This window comes from Aythya marila, assembly GCF_965140915.1.
Source record: "Aythya marila genome assembly, chromosome: 1".
Classification (NCBI taxonomy): domain Eukaryota; kingdom Metazoa; phylum Chordata; class Aves; order Anseriformes; family Anatidae; genus Aythya; species Aythya marila.
The window spans coordinates 105,379,524-105,398,780 of record NC_139042.1 but is presented as its reverse complement, the minus strand read 5'-3'; positions in this window follow the sequence as shown (position 1 = coordinate 105,398,780).

Genomic DNA, 19,257 nt, shown 5'->3' with positions numbered 1-19,257 from the left:
GAGGGACTCACTCTTGCCATCACACAGCCTCCATGTAGGAATGAAGTTTAAAATACAGTGTTAAATATGCTATTAAAATATTTTAACTTGATGGTACTGTTTTGCTTTCATCTCAAAGCAGTTACAAAGGTAGATTTGAATCAGCTATGAAACACTTCACCCAAATCAGTAGGCCTTAGTTCTAGGTGTCTGAACACGAAGCAGAGGTCACACCCCCAAATAGAAATACAGACTTGGAGAGTCATCATCAATCAACGTAAGTTAATTGATCATGCACAAAATGTACAAAAGGCCTGTCTGAATAGTTCCAACAATGACAGGTATCTGCTGTAGGCAGTATCACAATTGGAGAATATAAATACCATAACTAATAATTTCTGGTAATTCCTTATTATCTTTTCCAGCAGTAGGATGGGAAGAAGGCACGAGGAAACTTTCTTTAACAAGCACACCTGATTATTTGGGGGTTTTCCCAGCATGAGAAGACTCCCTTGCAGGATTCATGAATGCTCCCATTCCAGTTAATCACTACCTATCATACAGGTCACAGGAGCTGCTGACTCTGGATTTTTCTTATGACAAATTTAGTGGCATTTTCCCCAGTACACATTAATTTACTTTTGAACTTAACAGTTCAGAATGCAGGTAAAAAGATCATGAAATTAAGTATCCTAACAGAACAATCCAATGATGGGATATTTAAGGGGAATTCAGGACGCTGAAATTTTTTGTTTATCCCTACTGTGGCTCTGGTAAGCCTCTGAGCCCACGCTCTGGACCTCTGCTACCCTGGTGACACTTTTCATCCATCTATTTAGACCAGTGGTTCCCAGAAGCACTAGCTCAGAGGGAGCTGACAGCTATCCAGATCTCACTGCCGCAGTGCACGTGTAGTGACTATGACTCATCTGTGACAGATCATCCAGTCTTTGCATGCACTGTGGAGACAATTTGTATATGCACAGTAAATTCAGTATGTCCAGAATGTATTGACTTGCTACACATGCTTTTGTCACCTGTGTAGCTTGTGCAGAAGTTTTGACACATTCTGAACACATCAGATTCATAGTGCATGCATGTGTTTTGTGTGCATTTATTTCTTTCTGGAAAAAATATGAGCTGAGAGAGTCTCAAGAATGCACAGTGGAAAAGCGATTTTGAAGGATTTTTACCAGCTGATGTCCAGCAAGTCCCTGCTAAATGTATACACAGTGGACATAGTATTCTTTATACTATAAACAATATTCTTTATACTAGTATAGAATATCTTTGCTGACAAACCTAGGAAACTTTTCAAAAGAAGCATTTTATCTAGGGAATGGGATAAGATGAGTGGAATAAACCCCTGCATTTTTCCTAGGCTTGTTTTTAAAGCTGAGCAGTGCTAACTGCTGGGGGGCTGTATCAACCAACGGCAAGTACAAATCAGCACAGTGCTCATCCCTTCTCAGATGGGTGCCCTTCATGCAGCAGCATGCCATGCAACCACTGCTCTGTTTTGAACACCAGCATCCTGCCACTTCTGGGTAGCCACTGCCTGCAAAAAGAGCACAGTGGGAGCCACTGCCATCAAGGCAAGCAAGGTGTCCCTACACCACAGCAATCCTGCGGGTACTGCAGATCAGGCCATCTTGAGCTGATCTGCATCAATGTGATCTAGCAAGAGATAGAAATTGGAAGTATCTGTGGAGCCTGAAGTCATGATGCTGTACCTTCCTTTTCCATCACAGGTTGTTACAGAATAGCCTTTAAAAAAAAAAAAATTACTTTGGAAGACATGTATTTTAAAATAACAAGCAGAACAGCCAAACTGAGAGTTCAGTTGCACCTCATGCATTTTCATGCCAAAATTGTTAACAGCAACAAAGCGATCTAAAAGACTTTACTGCCCTGCACGAACTGCTTCTTTGCAGAATTAACTCCATTAATTACTATCAAGTCAATAAACATGCAAACTTAGAAGCAACATGTACTTCAGCCCCTGAACATGTAGTTAGACCTCTAAGCAGTTAGTCATCTTCACACACTTCAGTGATATTACTGTCAAATATGAAAGAAAACATGGGGGAGAGGGGAAGACACCATAAATATACGTGAGGCAAAAACTTTTCTGCAGAGAACAGGAAACCAGAAAAGCTTCTAAAGCAAACAATTTAAGGAAATTACCATTTTGGATTCATTTTCTTCAGAAGGGTTTCCTTAGGAGGATTAAAAAACTTTTTAGAAAAAGTTCATCTTAAAAGCTGTCACTTGTCATTCACAATGCCCTGGAGGTTTAGCAGAAGTCTAGACAAGAGATGAAAGTCAGAATTTTATTCAACATTTCCAAGACAGTCCCATAAAATTCAGGTAAACCTAAACTGACATTTGAAAAAGATATATTTAATGAAAAGCAATACCAAGCTGTATAAATAACTGTGGCCAAGCAGAGGAGGTAGGAGGTGGGAAGGGGAAAGACTGTAAAAATGCAAGGAAGATATTTTGTGAGTAACTGCACAGTTATCTAGTTATCACCAAGGTGAGTATTAACAATAGCAAACATGCTGTAGTGGGTTTACATGGCAAGGTTTTGGTAGCAGGGAGCCATAGGGGTGGCTTCTGTGAGAAAGATCTAGAAGCTGCCCCATGTTTGGGAAGGGCCCCATTGTTTTCCAGATCTGAGCCAATAAGCGATGTTGTTTTGCGCCTCTGTGAGAGCATATTTAAGACAGGGAAAAAACGCTGCGCCACACAGCAGCTGGGAGTGAGAGAACAGCCTTGCAGGTGCCAAGGTCAGTGTAGAAGGAGGGGGAGAGGTGCTCCAGGAGCTGGAGCAGAAGTCCCCTGCGGCCTGTGGTGAGGACCATGGTGAAGCAGGATGTCCCCCTGCAGCCCATGGAGTACCACGGTGGAGCAGGGTTCCACGCTGCAGCCCGTGGAGGAGACCACGGTGGAGCAGGTGGCCCTGCACCGGCGGAGGCTGCCGCCTGTGGAAGACCCCTGCCGGAGCAGATTCCGGGCTAGACCTGTAGCCCGTGGAGAGGAGCCCACGCAGGAGCAGGTGATCTGGCAGGAGCTGCTGCCCATAGGGGAGCCAGGTTGGAGCAGTTTGCTCCTGAGGGATGGACCCCGTGGTACGGACCCATATCTGGAGCAGTTCTGAAAGAGCTGCTGCCTGTGGGAAGCCCACGCCGGATCAGTTCATCAAGGACTGCATCCCGTGGGTGGGACCCCACAGCACAGGGGACGAGAGTGACCGAGAAGGAGCGGCAGAGAAGAAGTGCTGTAGACTGACCATAACCCCCATTCCCCCATTCCCCTGCGCCACTCGGGGGGAGGAGGTGGAAGAGAATGGATGGGGGGGAAGGTGCTTTTGTTGTTTTTTTTTTTCCTTTGTTTTCTCACTTCTCTCGCTTGTTAGTAATAGGCAATAAATCTTACTATCTCCTTATGCCGAGTCTGTTTTGCCCGTTACAATAATTATTGCGTGATTTTCTCGTCCTTATCTCAACCCTTTGAGCCCTTTTCACATATTTTCTCCCCATTCCTCTTTGAGGAGGGGGAGTGAGAGAGCGGCTGTGGTGGAGCTCGGCTGCCCACTCGAGTGGAACCACGACACATGCTCAGAAAGGGATGTGTTGTAGCTATGGTAAAACAATATCACTTCTCTGACATAAATACAGCAATGTTGATTTGTCCCAGCTGAGTACTGGGCTCCCAAGCCCTCTTCAGATCTGCCATTGTATGGATAACATCATCCAGACAGTGCTGGACATCATACCAGCCAGAAATGAATAGAAATTACTACCTGTAAATTGCACAACACACCAATACAAAATTACATGACCTAATACACATACTTACATTTTCCCTGTGAGAACATCAAGGTGTGGACCTCTAAACCTGGAAGCATGGTCTGAGCTCACCTGCAGCAACATGGGGCCCTGGGGCAGAAGCCTGGGCCAGGGCACTCTTGTCCTGCTGGCCTTTTCAGCCTGGGGAGAAGGGGCTGCAGGCACAGGGAAGGGCTGCGGTTCTCTCCAGAGGGTGAGGAGGGGGACTCACCTCACTGAATGAGTGTGAATGAGTGTGTGAAAGACAAGGGGCTGTACAGGCAAGATTTCCAAACTCCAGTATTCAGTGAATTGGCTGATAGCATGTCTGATTTGTTGTTCTTACACCCAGCTGCTAAATCATATTAAAAAGAGCTACAACACATTAACTATCTCCAATATGAAGTTGCCTTGAAACAATGGCTGGAGTTGTCCCAGAGATACTATAATGAATATGGTAATTGTTCCATGTGATCCTGATGCATCACATTTAAACAGTTCAAGCCAGCTCTGGGAAAGGCAAAATAGACAGATGTTTAGGACAGGCAAACTGCTCTCCAGAAGGAAAACAGGTATTGCCCCATCATCTACACTGGAAGGCAATGAATAACCAGGCAAGAAGCAACAGCTGATGGAGAGAGAATTTGTGCTGCCAGGGAGGCAGCCCACTGAAGCACCAGGATCCCTGCCTGCACGCTTCATCCCTAGCCTCACTGCAACGACAGTAGCAGCCAGATGCAGTTCCTGAGACACTCTCTTTCATCTGATAGATGAAACATGATGTCATCTCAGGTGATCTGAGATGAAGGACATTTGCACATTCTTCTGTAGTTATCTCCAGTAGCCCAGTACTTATCATTGACCTATAAGAAGAACCAGTTTCTATTCACTGTAGAGAACTTTGAGGAGCTTTAAACCAGCACTAAAATTGTGCGGTATATATTGAGGACAGTTGTTGGATGGAATGAGGCTAAGCAAAGACATGTCCCCGGTATCATGTCATTCATCTATTCTGTTTGCATTTAAGCTAAAATCATCTAACCTGGGATTCTTCCCTCTGGGCTGTTCTTTTTTTTGTATCTGGGAACTGAAAATCTAACCTCAGCTCCTCATACCTAAAATGGGAAAATAAGTGCTTGTCTTGCTGGGGGAAGAAGACACGAAGGGGAGCCGTTTAAAGACAGAAACATTAAAGATTAAGAGGCACCAGGAGGTGTAGCAGTAGGGTTTCTGTAAGCAGAGATAAAAAGATTTGCATACTCTAAACACACCTGTATGTTTTTGGAGAAAAAAGGGCATGAAAACTTCTACTGGTAGAGTTTCTTCCCATATAGACATTAAATACAACAGAGGAACGCATGTTTATTTACCAAAGCACATGCTCATAAAAAAGTCCTTCTCACTCACTTCTGCTAGCAAAACATTATCAGAAGATGCTTTCCTAATTTGTATAGCTTAAAATGTTGATTATCTAAGCTGAATTCTTCAGAAAACAGATGAAAACAAAAAATTTCAGTCAATACCTAAACACTTCTGTCACGAAGGAGTCCTGTCAGAATTTCACATAAGTAAAAGATTCAGTCTTGTGCCAGTGGCAGACCTGATTTCCCAAGTTTGTGGTGGAATCAAATATTTTATACACTTTGGAAAAATTTGGAGATACAAATTGTTCCCCTTTTTTCCTTCTTCCTCACATTAATAAGATTGTCCTTTTACCTGGCATTGGTGCTGGCCCAGATTTCAGTCCGGAAATGTGAAGAAAGCAGAATTACTCACCCCATAAGAATCTCTTTTTAGATGAGAATAAACATTTTCTTTTCTTGAATGATTCTAGGAACTTCCAGCTGAGATAACAAAAAATCATGCAAAATAGTCCTTCATGTTCCCCATTCTTCTTCTGTGCTTATGTAATCACATGTAATCAGAAGGGGCAAAATAACACCTTTGCCCCTGCTAGTACTGCTAGTACTGCTAGTGATAACTTCTATGTTTCAGCCCTTCAATTTGGAAGGAGACATACACCACAGAATCAAGGTTGAATTAATTGATACAGAAAAAGTTGCATTGTAAGCCTTTTGATATATCAAGGTGTATAAAAAATGCCTTCTCAGTTTTCTGCCATTAATACCATGCACATGTAAATGTAGACAGACTGTGGGCAAATGTAAACTTACAGATATAAGAGTATGAAGAAGAGATTGGAGGAAGGAATGTGCCCTTCCTACTGGTTCACTTTCAGAGGGAAAAATCCACTTTTTTTTTTTCCTCATAATTGAATTCCAATGTGCAAAATAAAGGTAACTCTACATATCTATCTTATGCTATGAATTATGTTTAGCAGGAATAATATATACACATTTAAGTACATGAGGTATATATACTTATGCTCCCTTCAGAGAAATATAAAAGCCTACTTTATCAAGTTTATTAGATCATAGATTAAAACAACAACAAAGCCATCAAAAACAAACAAAACACTCAGTTGAAAGGGTACTTCTTAGCCACAAAGATATATGTTTTATGAAACCTTATTTTAATTAAGCAACATTACAGCCTAAAATTAGGGGGTTGTAATATTTATGAATTGTACTGTATGTAGTTTCTAATGTGTATTAGAACATCACATAGGTATACAACATCACATAGGTATTTTTTTATATTGGGTTTTCAAGATTTCAACTTTCATAGCATCACATAGAAAGACAATAAATATCAAAGAGGTTTTAAGGCTTATTGATTCAGAAATAAGCCCAAAAATCATGGTTTGAATTTAAAATCATATTTTAAATACTGAAAATATTGAGTTCTACTGCTGGAAGCAAAAAACTTCACATTCTTTTTAAGCTTTTTCCTGACAACATTTGAGAGCTGTAAAGTTACTTAAAATCAAAAAGAAAGAGGGAGAGAGAGAAAAAAGAGGAAGGAAGGAAAGGGTAAGGAAGGAAAGAAAGGATAAGGAAGGAAAGAAAGGGTAAGAAAGAAAAGGATAAAAAATGAAAAAAAGAATAAAAGGTTTTGACTGTTTCATACAAAAACCTGGCTCCAGAATCCAAGATTTTAAGACAGAAATGAGCATCACAATATATCTTATGATAAAGAACATAACAGAGAGAACATAAATTCAGTCCAGAAAGAACAATAATTGAATACTGAGTATAGAATTGGGACGGTGAGATGAAAATAATTAAAAATAAGTATGAAAACAAAGAAGTAAGGCTAAATGTCTCATGTTTCTTCTTATCCTTTTGTTCTTCTGAGCAAAATGATTTCTAAAATAGAGAGACTATGAGGATATTCCCTCTGTTTCAAAAGAGATTATCCTGTAGGGATCACTATTTTACTCTTCCTTACATTTTTAAAACTTTTTTCCTTCTGCATGTGGGTTTCAAATGAAACACATTAGAATTGCTAATGACATGCCTTACTTAGCTAAGAATATGTCAGGTCAACTCAGCAACAGAATGAGTCCAAGAACAGCATAGTTGGAACAGAAATAGATGTAACTATTCCATTTTCAGTGCAAAATATATTTGTAACATACTGCAAAGAAATGAATATTCAAACAAACACTCGGGAAGAAGAAAACTTACTAAGTAAAGAAAGGAAATAAAGGGCCAGTAATCTCAGAAAAACAACAAATTTCATTTTTGACATCAAGGAACAGGATAGGAAAATGGAATTATCTACCTTTGACAATTGAAGGGGAAATGTGATCACTAATGAACCTGATGAGTGACATAAATTTAGTTTCACGGCAGCTTACACTACCCTAACCCAGTCTAGAATAGCAGTAAACTAGTCTGATGATTGTTTAGTGGGGCATATGAAATTGCTTTAGGGATTTCTGTCCACAAATTATAGCCATGAATTCATGTTACCAAAACCAAGTTCTAAATAGTTTGGTTTAAAATAAATATTTTTGGCTCAAAGTCATCTGTTAGACATGAAATGATGGTATATAGTTTTGTCTGCCATATGCACATGCATAATAAACACATATTGATGGCCATTTTGTGAAGATCTTTTCCATTATAAACCTACATGCACTTCCCGTCTCTATAATGATAGACACCACACTGCATCTAGCCTAGCACTTACACAGAGTATGCTTCTCCTGTCTCATATTACTATTTTTTCTTTTATTAATCAGCAGAAAACATAATATTCATCACAAAATTAGATGCACTTAATTTTATTAAGTGTTGAAATGCTCTATCCTTATTGACGTTTCTGCTATGAACATGAAAGAGGTACTAGGCCTTATTTTGAGGGTCTGAGCATGTATACAGCGTTCCTTGTCTGGAGAAAATATGAGTCATCATGGCCTGTCAAAGAGGGTGAATTTCAGAAAAGCTGTAATACTTCAGAGCACATAACAAGAGAGTTGTCCACCTAAAGACCCTAGTCCAACAGTAAAGTTTTAAAATAAAATTACATTGTACAATAACTTTTACTCATACTCCAGCAAATTAAATCCAAAAATAATGCTAATTTAATGGTATTGCTGATTTGAGAAACTGCACAGAGCTCCGAGGAACAGCAAAGACAAAGAAAGTAAATTTTCAGGTAAATATGCCATTGTTTAGCACTTAATGTTACAAGATTCACTGGAGATTTCTCACGTTATGCCACAGCTTCAGTATGGATGTGTCATTAACAAATAGCCCATGGGTACCCAGTTCCTCAGCTTTTATACCACAATAGAACAGATTTTAATGGAGAGCCTTTGGTCAAGCCTTTGCCAGATGAATCTAAACTTAAGTGACTTCTGATGGCTGCAAACCGCCTTGTAGCATCCTTCCCCAAAACAGCAGCTGAAAGTTGATCTTAAAAAGCAGTGCTTTGAGCATATTTTGAAATTGACATTCATACTAAATTTACTAAATGCAGAGCAAATTCATTTTATTTTGAAACACTAGAAAGGATATCTCATTGTTCTGTGATTCAATGGTGGCATTAAAACTTGTCTGTTAATTATCAGAGATGGTATGAGCATCTTTGATTGTTTTACTAACTATAATGACAAAGCGTGCCCAAATTTATTTTTATACATAGTTTCCATGACAGGACTATAAAAAACAAGACACTTCTGTCATTAAACTGTCATTTCATTATTCCTTTGTTCAGTCATTTCAGATATGCCCTAAACATCAAGAGGAAATCTGAGGTATAACTTGAATATCATGTCTTGTGTAGTCTTCCTAGAAGTAAAAATCAGTACCTTAATACCCAAATCAAATTTCAATGCTCTTGGATATCTCGGATCATTATAAGCAACTTAATTGACATAAGCTTGAAGCTTAATTTAAATTGGAACAATGCCTTTAAGGCCTTGAACATTTTTGAAAGGTAAAAAGTGTTTTTCAGGGCTACCATCAGAGAGATGACAAGGTGGCAAGGGGGCTGTGCAGCCTGGTAAGGCAGCATGAAGTGCTGCTGTTAATTTAAACCCTAATATCAGCCTGCATAATTAAGCCAGGTTATATTTTTGGCAGAAGACATGAACATATCTAAGTACTTGATTTGCTCAGAATGGATACCGGGGTCAACATGGGGCAAATGGCCACTTGTAGCCCTCACATACCCTACTTTTGGATGGCCAGAAATTTTAAGTGAAAGACAAGGGGTATCATAAGGCTCCACAAGGAAGAGATACTAAACAATAATGAGGAGTGAAAACCAGGCCTAATCTTTGTTTTCAGTCATGACTGTTGGACAGGATACTCTGCTGAGATTTTGGGCTCTGATTTAGTTTGTGTGTTAGATTTAAGACTAAATTTTACATGCCAAAATATGGCTTAGTTTGAGGGCAAAGATTCAGGTTTTAATAATCTGTAGTCTTTAAAATTAAAAACAGAAGCCTCACTTGGATCTTATTTTATCTGAAAAGGAAGAGGAGCTTGCCTTTAACAGTAAATTGGACTCAACACCTATACAGCATTATTTTATGATTTACTGGACATTTATTTTAGTGAAGCCTGCATCTGCATTACATTAAAGTTGAAAGCAAAGCCACAAATGAAACTTAAATTCAGATCTAAGCACCAGTCAAGTCAGCCATGGATTTGCTAACTGCATTTGTATTGATTAAATTTACATTCTGGAAATAATGAAACTACTTCTGCTGCATTTACCTTATCATGATCCTAAGCGAGGCAGGAATATTATGTAAAAGGAAACAGTAATGCAAAATAGCAGCTTCAGGGAGAGAGGAAAAAACAACAACAAAAAACTCTTGCTCTTTTCCTCTTTCATCCCCAAAGCTACATAATTTACTCCCAGTCCATAATGTTCTTAGTTCCAGTGATTGGGATGATGGATGGCTCTACTTCAGCTGCAGCAAGACAAGATACATTACTGTATCACTCCATAGGAAAAAACAATAGCACAAACGAAACAGCAGGACAATGTGGTGGGCAGAAGAGCTGGGGGAATTCTCTGCTGGTGGGAAAATAGACAGCCCTACCCTGGAGTTATGTAAAACAGCGTGTTGTTTTTGCACTTATTGTGGTGATGCTTATGTGAAAGCTGATAATGAGGGGGTTCCCAACAACTGAAAAAGGGGGAAAGATCTTTTCCATATGAGTACCATTGTTTTTGCAGTAGCAGAGGCTATAGCACATATGCCCCTGCCTCTTTTCTGGTGATGTATTTAATTATAAATGTTTGAAAGCAAGTAGGGTCAGTTCATGGTTAATCTCTGTGAAAGCTAGGTGGACTCTTCAGTTTATTTGTTAAAACTACTATGGGCTAAATAATTCTATGACAATCAATTAAAACATTTATGCTTTATTGTAAGTCCATATTCAGACTTAAATCCAATAAATCAACAATCACTCTGCTGAAGCTATCACTGTTCCTATCATCAAATTCAGCAACAAATGAGAGGAATGTTACTATTAAATATTACATGCTTTTTCACATGAAAAAAAAGCACTGTTCCACTGCAAAGACAAGCAATGGCCCGAGGAATTTCTGAAGTCTTAGGTGAAATGCTTAAAATGAAATGAGAGGTCCAAAATATATTCATTATTTATGGATGCTTTCAACATAGAATGTAGTAATAGTGTATTAATTACAACTTGAAATTTAGATAATTTACACAGAACATAAGGAGAGAAATATAACCTCAAATTTACGTAATTCATACCACAAAAGTACAAGAACACTTTCTTTCTTCTACAGTGAATAGAAAATTTTGAAGCTCTGTTTTGAATTAAATGCTACAGTAGGACAGATTTTCTACCTACAAAAAGTTCGGTTCAACAGAGATAACCATAAGAAACTCTAACGATATGTCATTGATAAGAATGCTACTACTACTTACTACTCAAGCTTTCTCTCACTTTCCATTGTAAAATGTATTTCAGTAGCATGTAACTTTACTGAACTTTAAATAATAAGGTTGACTGTTTTTGCTGTTCTAGTTGAATTCATTTAGAAAACACCTTATGGAATCTGGAAAGCGGAAAGGTGGTTCAACTGATTATTGGATTTCTCATTTGCTTTGTTTATATACAATTCCACAACAGTTTAAACAAATCAAAAACTTGCTAATGTAGATACAATTCCAGTTAACTAAAATATCTAAAAAAGTTGAGCCTCTCAGAGCACAAAGCTCTCTCACTAAGGACCTCACTTGTTCTGGGAATGAATCACAAGCTTTTCTGCCCCTTTCTTCATTTCCACAAAAGCTGCAAGATTCAAAAAAAAAAAAAAAAAAAAAAAAAAAAAAAAAGAGTCCTGCATGTAAGGTGGCAGGAATGCCATGTCCAAGACTTGGACACTCTGCCAGCACATGCCTGAAAATTCCTGTGTGCACTAGGTAGACTGGTGGCCAGGGTTCTCTGGACCTTTCTTCTTTCAGTTTGGGCTGGCTGAAAACACGGTTGAGCCCTTTGGTTGAAAGGGAATCAATGATTTTGTTGCTTTCACATATGAAGTTGTAAGTACCCTGAATCTCTTCAGAGTGGTAAATCTCAAGTTGAGCCCCAAAGTGAGCGTACACTTTAAACTTTGATCTCAGTGAGCTGGCTCCTCATCTCTCTCAGTCACTGCACACGGAAGATACACTTGTGACTGTCTCATGCACTAAAATAGTAGAATGGTGATATCAGAGATAAACACACTAGAAATGAATAATCTTATCTTCAGAACAGGGTTTTAACAAACTGCATTAAAATAAAGGCTGTGACCTCATATTGACCATGGAAGATGAAATAAAATACTGAATCAGTAAGGAAATGCAGTTGATTCTGCACACTGAATAAAGAAAGGCTCCTATAGACATACTTTACACATTCATGTAATTAAAGATTAGTATATTACTAATACATTGAAGAGTGAATGAGGTACAATCATGGTTTTGATGTCTCCTGACTTCTGAATACTGTCTTTTTACAAGCTCATTAATATTATTCTTTCTTATCCTTTTGAATATGTTCAAGACAAGTGTTTATATTTAACACAAATATCAGAATTTGGGAGGAAATAATTCTGAGCAAAATTGAATAAATTGTGAGATATGTAGGTTCTAACCAGAATACAGATTTCAATCTCAAAATCAAAACATATTCTTTTGTTGACTTGAACTGAAATACTGCTTTTTGAAATCTAATCGCAAGTCCTACACTTCTCTTCCAGTAAATTGGCTTGTCTCTTGTAAAAAAAAAAGTCACAGACTCCTCAGGTAAGTCTAAAAAATTGTGTTAGAAGTACATTACTAAGGTTCTAAAATCAAGCATCCGAAACAAAAATTTGAAAGAATTGCTTCCACAGCTGCCTCATCCCTTCCCCCACCATATATTTTTAGTACTTGGATAGCAGTCTGAGAAGTCATTCTCTGCAATGGATTGGACTCCCTGTAAGACTAGATAGCTTTCAGCAAAGACAGTGCCCATTTATTGACTGCCATATGCAATCCTGGTCATGCCATTTCAAAGTTCAAAGGTGGAAAGGATGTTAATCATGCTTTCTTCTCTATGGAAGAGTTTAAATCAACTATGACTCTACAGATCAGAAATAAGAAAAATGAAAGAATATGCATGATACAATAAAATATAACCTAAGTATAATAAAATATAATTAAATAACTACAAAATTATGAATGACATGGAGAAGTAAAAACCTTCAGTTTGTAATACAAAATTGAGAAGGCACTCAGCGAAAGCAAGTACTAGTTGGATTATAATTAAATGATAGAACTCACTGAAGTAGCTTTTTTTTTTAAAAAAAAATGCTTATTTTATAAACGAGTAAAGAAGAGGTAAGAAAATCACAAAGGAACAGTCCATGAATATCTATGAAACACAGTGATGTAACTGAAACTTCTGGATCATCAAATCACAAAATACAGTTTACCTGTATGCTAATGACAGATTAAAGAATGTGGATCCTATAATGGAGAAATATTACCCAACACCTGCCCTGTTTCTTAAACTCTTTAACAAAGCACTCATAATTTGCCTCTAACAGAGGCAAGATATTGGGCTGGAGATACCTTTAGTCTGCTCCAAACTACTGTATTTACTATGGCAAAATTACAGGAAAAAAATCTTTCATTTTAATGTGTTATCAGCTGAGATGGCTTCTGAATGAGACAAAGACTACATTCACCTGAACTTTATAACAAAATTTCCTCTAATTGAGGAAATAAAACCCGTTGTAGTCATGAACAATTCAGGTAGTTTTTCTTGGTTGTCTTTTTTTTGTTGGTTTTTTTTTTTTTGTTTGTTTGTTTGTTTGTTTTTTTGTTTGTTTTTAAGTATTTTCATTTCATACATGAAAGAGTATTGACTTTTCTTCATTGCCAAAAGTCTCACTTTCCTTGTGGTATGAAAGGGTTAGTATCTACAGGTTTAAGGATTAAAACCCTCTGAACCCAAGACATGTATTCTTTGCTCAGTTATTGGAGGAGGTCATCTTGGCTCCAGCCTGTTTCTTTTATTTTCCAACTTACTTAAGGGCTTTCATGAAATAGTTTTGATCAAACGTGTTGTGGAGCCAAGTGGGATCAGAGAGTCCTCTGAAGTGTCCTCTGAGTGAGAAGCCCTAACTCCTGCTCACATTACTGTCAGGCACCTGCTGCATCCTACTGCTTCATGAAGACACCTAGCTTGTAAAGCCCTTGGGAAGATACAGGCAAGGTTCTCGCTGTCTTTTTCTAGGTTATGTTTTTATTCCACCAACACAATATAAGAGTTTAATTCCAACAGCTCCTTTTCTAAAGAACTTTGACGCTGGGCAGCATGCTACATGATCTTGAACCCCACGTTGCACTTAATGTACCCTGAGAAGTGGCATGTATTTGACATTACTCCAGAGAAACAGGGGGAAAGACAAGAACTGAAAGAAGTCATTAGTGGGATTCTGAATCTAGCAGAAATAAAAGTCTCACACACTCCAACTGCTTTCTGCTGTCACTGGGATTATTAACTTCATGATAACAACAAGCTTGTAAGCAAATTTGTAGCTCAGCCGGGGAAAAGATTGGAATAGACTACATTTTTTTTTCTCTCTCCTTAAACATTTCAAATACAACTAAGAGGAATTTAATATTTAAAAAGAAAGGTTCAAACGCTATTTACTTCAGGGCAGCTTCTTCTAACACTACCTCAGCTTATTTTTGCTGCCATAATTTTGTAATAAATAAATATATGCTCACAGTTAACATCCGACATTTTTACTATTTAATGAATATGAAATTATTTGAAGTCTTTAAAGCATTTCCTCATAAAGCTTCTCTCCTCTCTCCCACCCTAGCTTCATTTTTCTTCTCATTCCAGAATTGCTAAGGCAGACAAAAAAAAAAAATCCTTTATTGATATTCATTATAAAAATACAGGATTTCCCCCTTTTCAGAAGACATGCCACTACCTATTTGGTTGAAAACCATCACCATACGTCAGGCTGTTCCACTCGATAGAAACCTATTGTGGCTGAGGGTCATGCTGTTGTTTTACTGGATGCTGCTGCTGTTCAAGCCGTAGAGCAGAAATCCTCCATTTTTCCAGTGTGAAAAGGCAGTTTTGTAAACTGGGAGAGGCAGTCGTTCGGAAGATAAGATGGCGGGAAGGAGCACAGAGAGAAGGGACTCATTCCCCAGTCAGTGAAAGAGTAGCGGATGAGTGACGCCACTGGGACAAATCCAGGTTTATCCAAGCCAGAAGGAAAGTTTAAGAGACTGGGGGTGGCAGTTTGTTGGAATTAACAAAGCCATTATCTTGAGCCAGCATACATGGTGAAGTGATGGAAGGAAATATATGTAATAACTTCATAATTACTAGGTTAAAATCTATTGCTAGCTTTTGACTGAATTACTTCATTTCACTAATGAAGTGATTTTGTTTATTAAATGTAAAGTATTTCCAATGAAGCTTCATTTAACTGACTAAGCCTAAGAACAGTTTATTTTACTTTGCTTTTTTCAAAACAGTAACTGAAGGAAGAAAAGGAATATTCCCACTGCTCTTAATAGGGCCGAAATTATTCTCAGAATATTCACTTAACTGCCTTTTAGATAGTATGGTCACCAATTCAAATTTGCACTCAATAGTTCAGGAAGAAATCTCTTTACTAATTGAACATTAATAGCAGGTAAGGCTTACTAGAATAGTATAACTGCTTTCAACTACATTTCTTCCTTGTATATCATACATATTTTCTCCAACATTTGGCTAGGCAGGTGGCCAGCAGGCACTGTCAAGATAATTTATGTCTCTTGTTTATTTGAATAATTAAAATAACAACAACACTGGAACCCTGCAAATTTTGCTCTCTCCCAGCTTATATAACATCATCTTGTTCCTTCTGCTCTTGCTATCCTGCAAAATAAATCCCATGAATAAGAAGGCACCTAACGAATTACTAAAGGAAGCAGATCTTTGTGAAAGCAAAAAAAATCTGTTCTGCTAACCAATTAGAGAAGAAAACTCCCATAGCAGTTTATGAACCTGTCTTCTGCCCTTTTTATCAAAACTGCACTCACCCATCTCTCCATCACCTGCTTATTCAGGTAGCCCAGCGATCACACATCTTCACCCAGCTCTGCTGCTGTTGTGCTGCAGTGAGTATTTTGCAAGCAACAGTGGCTACTTTTCAGGTATGAGTTAATTTTAATTTACCTGTTTCTAAAAAACAGAGAATCCAGTCAGTAAACTGTAACCTTGAACTGTAACCAAGGAGAATGCAACTGAAATCAGTGCGTTATGAATCTCACTTCAGCTCTGATCCTGTCATAACCTCTCTGTGGCTGCATATGTCCTTATCTGATTGCTTCTGATATCTGCAGGACCCTATCTGAAAGAGAAGGAGCTAAATTATAGCAATTAAAATGTAGCAACTGGATTGGTTCTGTGACCAGCTAAATCCAAAGCATTCTACTTAATTTGGACACACTACCAGGCCAGCTAAGCCACATCGGATTAATCTACAGCAAGACTCAGCTCTTGGCTTGTCTCTACATACCCTCTCTGCCATTACCTCCTTTTTCTCCATAACCCATACTTTCCGAATATTTTAGGAGATTTTTTGGTACATAGATTTCTCCCTGGACTAAAGCAGAGCTGGGTCTTACAATGCAACATGGCTACATTTTGTGTATTTTTATTTTTATTTTTTTTTAACATCCCTCCAGCATATGTTCAAAAACCAACAGATAATTTTTAAATATGAGAAAAAGTGATCTAATTCAAGGCCTTTTTTTCTAATATGTCTGTAAAATAATTAAGAGCCCCAGCTCCTGTACTCACAAGACAGAGGAAAAGTCTGAAGCAATATAAATTGTTTTAGTGATGAGCACATTAGCTGAAAAGGGTCTGTTCTCCTGCTAGGCAGAATTAGTTTGTGCCAGTATGGGGGAACCAAACCATTGCCATATTAATCCTCAACGCTGGTGGGTGGCATATTAATCCTGGTATTATTGTTTATGTTCTCAGCTGAGTAATGTCTAGGACTCAGAGCTATAAGGTAGCAGGTTCCTTTAGCCAGTAAAAGATTTTAGATTATCATGTTCCCAGTGTTCCTTCTGGCATGTTTTCTCCCCAATATACATATCTTACCATTAATAAAAATAATAATAAAAATGTAATCAGGAGGTAGTATTTAATGTGATACTTATAATATACCAGCTTGTTCCCTCCCTCCAACAAAAAATAAAGGACATGTAGCCCATGGCTGGAATTTGTGGAGAATTATTAGTCACTCAGAGTCAAGGAGACAGAATATTCTGTCTATTTTACCTGCTGATTCATCACAAAACTAAATGTTTTTTTTGTTTGTTTGTTTGTTGTTTTTAAAAGCATTATTTTTAAATTACACATATATTTCTTTGGGAAAGCCCAGAGAAAAATCAGATGTCAGACATACATAAATGAGATGCTAAAACATTGTAAACATTTCTGACAGCTCAAAATACATTATTTCTTTGCTGTCTGTCTCAGTAAACTTCTGAAAGAAAAAATAATATTACCTGCTTCATTATAAATTGTATTGGGAGATTGAAGATTTTTGTTCTCTACCCCTGGTAATCTTGTATTGCTACTACTAGAAACATCATCTTTAGTCTGGGACATTCCTTGACTTGAATTCTACTTATTTCAACACATCAGGCTAGCAACAAAAGCTTTTAGTAGGGGAGGCTTCTCTTTTTTTCAGAAGAACGTGTGCCTTTATGTTGTAAACCTTGGTGCCATCTTACTAAATTTAAAGTCGAGTATAACAGTCTTGATGCTTAATCTAAGAAAACATATAGAAGTTTCTCGACTAGCTTTGTGTTCTGAAAAGAAGGCAAGGCAAAGAAAGACTGAGAAACACTAATTTCAGAAAAAAAATGGAATGACATTTCCACAAGTATTTCTATTTTTGGTATTCTGCCTATAGCGCTGCAAAACCTATCCCTTTTTAAAGTGCTATTCATTATTAACTGCTACAGCTATTATTTTAAAACAATTACAAGGCCACTCATTCCCTTATTTGATATAAATCAAAGTTATTTATGGAGATATAAGTATATGTATTCATATCTATAGGTAAACACAGATTAATTCCTAAAGGGAAAATGCCTCCAATTTCAGTATAAATACACTCCAAAAATGTATGAGAGGTATTTAAAAATACTTATGATTTAAGAATACATTGAAAAAAAATAAAATTTCAAGGAAATTAGTGATTTTAAATCTGAGATGCTTCCACTCCAGTCTATTCCATTCAAATAAAGAATCTCTCATAAACACAAGCAACCTTATAGCTCCCCTAGAAGCAGCACAGGGGCTCTGTGTCAGTTCAGGACCCTGTTTGGCTATTTCCTTTACTAAGGCAACAATTACAAGGATTAGAGGCTAAGGTGCTGCTTACTGGAGATGATAGGTATTTCCTGGCATTGCTTTAGGAAAACCAGACAGGTTCCCACGGGTCCCATGATGCAGAGCCTTTTACACCAGCAGGCACCAGAGCAGGTGTGTTTTGCTGATGTTGCAGCTCCAAACAGAGCATACCACAGGTGATGCTCATTACAGAAGCCACGGGGATATAAAGGAGACCATGGGCTGTTGCTGATGGTGGAGTGCCAAAGGTTAGTGAAAAGCTGGATTGTCTGCTGGACCAGGGTAGATAAGAATACAAAAGGGCACAGAAATGGATTTGAATACAGCCTCTTATCAGTATGCCTTTTAAACTACATTATGCTGCATATAATGGTGTGCTGTTAGCACTAAAATTGGGAGTCTCCTTTTATGAGTGTACTAATTTATTAACATCAATTTGTGTCACCGTTTTAGCAGCTCCTCTGCTTCCCTGAGCCAAGAAGCAAGGTACCAAATCAGCTAAATTCAAACTGAATTCAAGTGGCTCTAGATCTTTTCAGACAACTATTGCAATCTGCTGGTGTAGCTCTCTATTGGCCACTCTATTGTTTTCTCCACCATAAAAGCAAAGTGTGTATATACATATATGTGTATATATATATATATATACACACACACATATATGTATATATAGATAGGTAGATAAAGATGTTTATGACTTGGAATAAATTGTAGCTTTACTATTCTTTATTACTGGAAACCAGCCAATTATTATGCAAAAGAATAAAAAAGGATTATTTATATACTGTACTGTTAAATTTTATATTGAGTGATATGATAAAATAGCCAACTGGGAGAGAGGGTGGGGAATGGGAGGAAAGCTAGATTTTATTTATGTCATGTTTATAGTTAGCGATGTTTATCCTTTTTTGTCAGTTAAAGGAACATTAAATAGAATTATCTTGGATTTATGGTAAGCAATAAAGCAGTTTTTTTCCATGAATTCTCAATTAGATTAAAGGATACAGTCACAAGTGCAAAGTATGCACCTATTTATGATATGTTTCCTGAGGCCATCTTCTTGTTCCTCTCCTGAGACTGAAAGGATTTAGAATACCTTGGACAAAGCAATGCATGTGTTTACT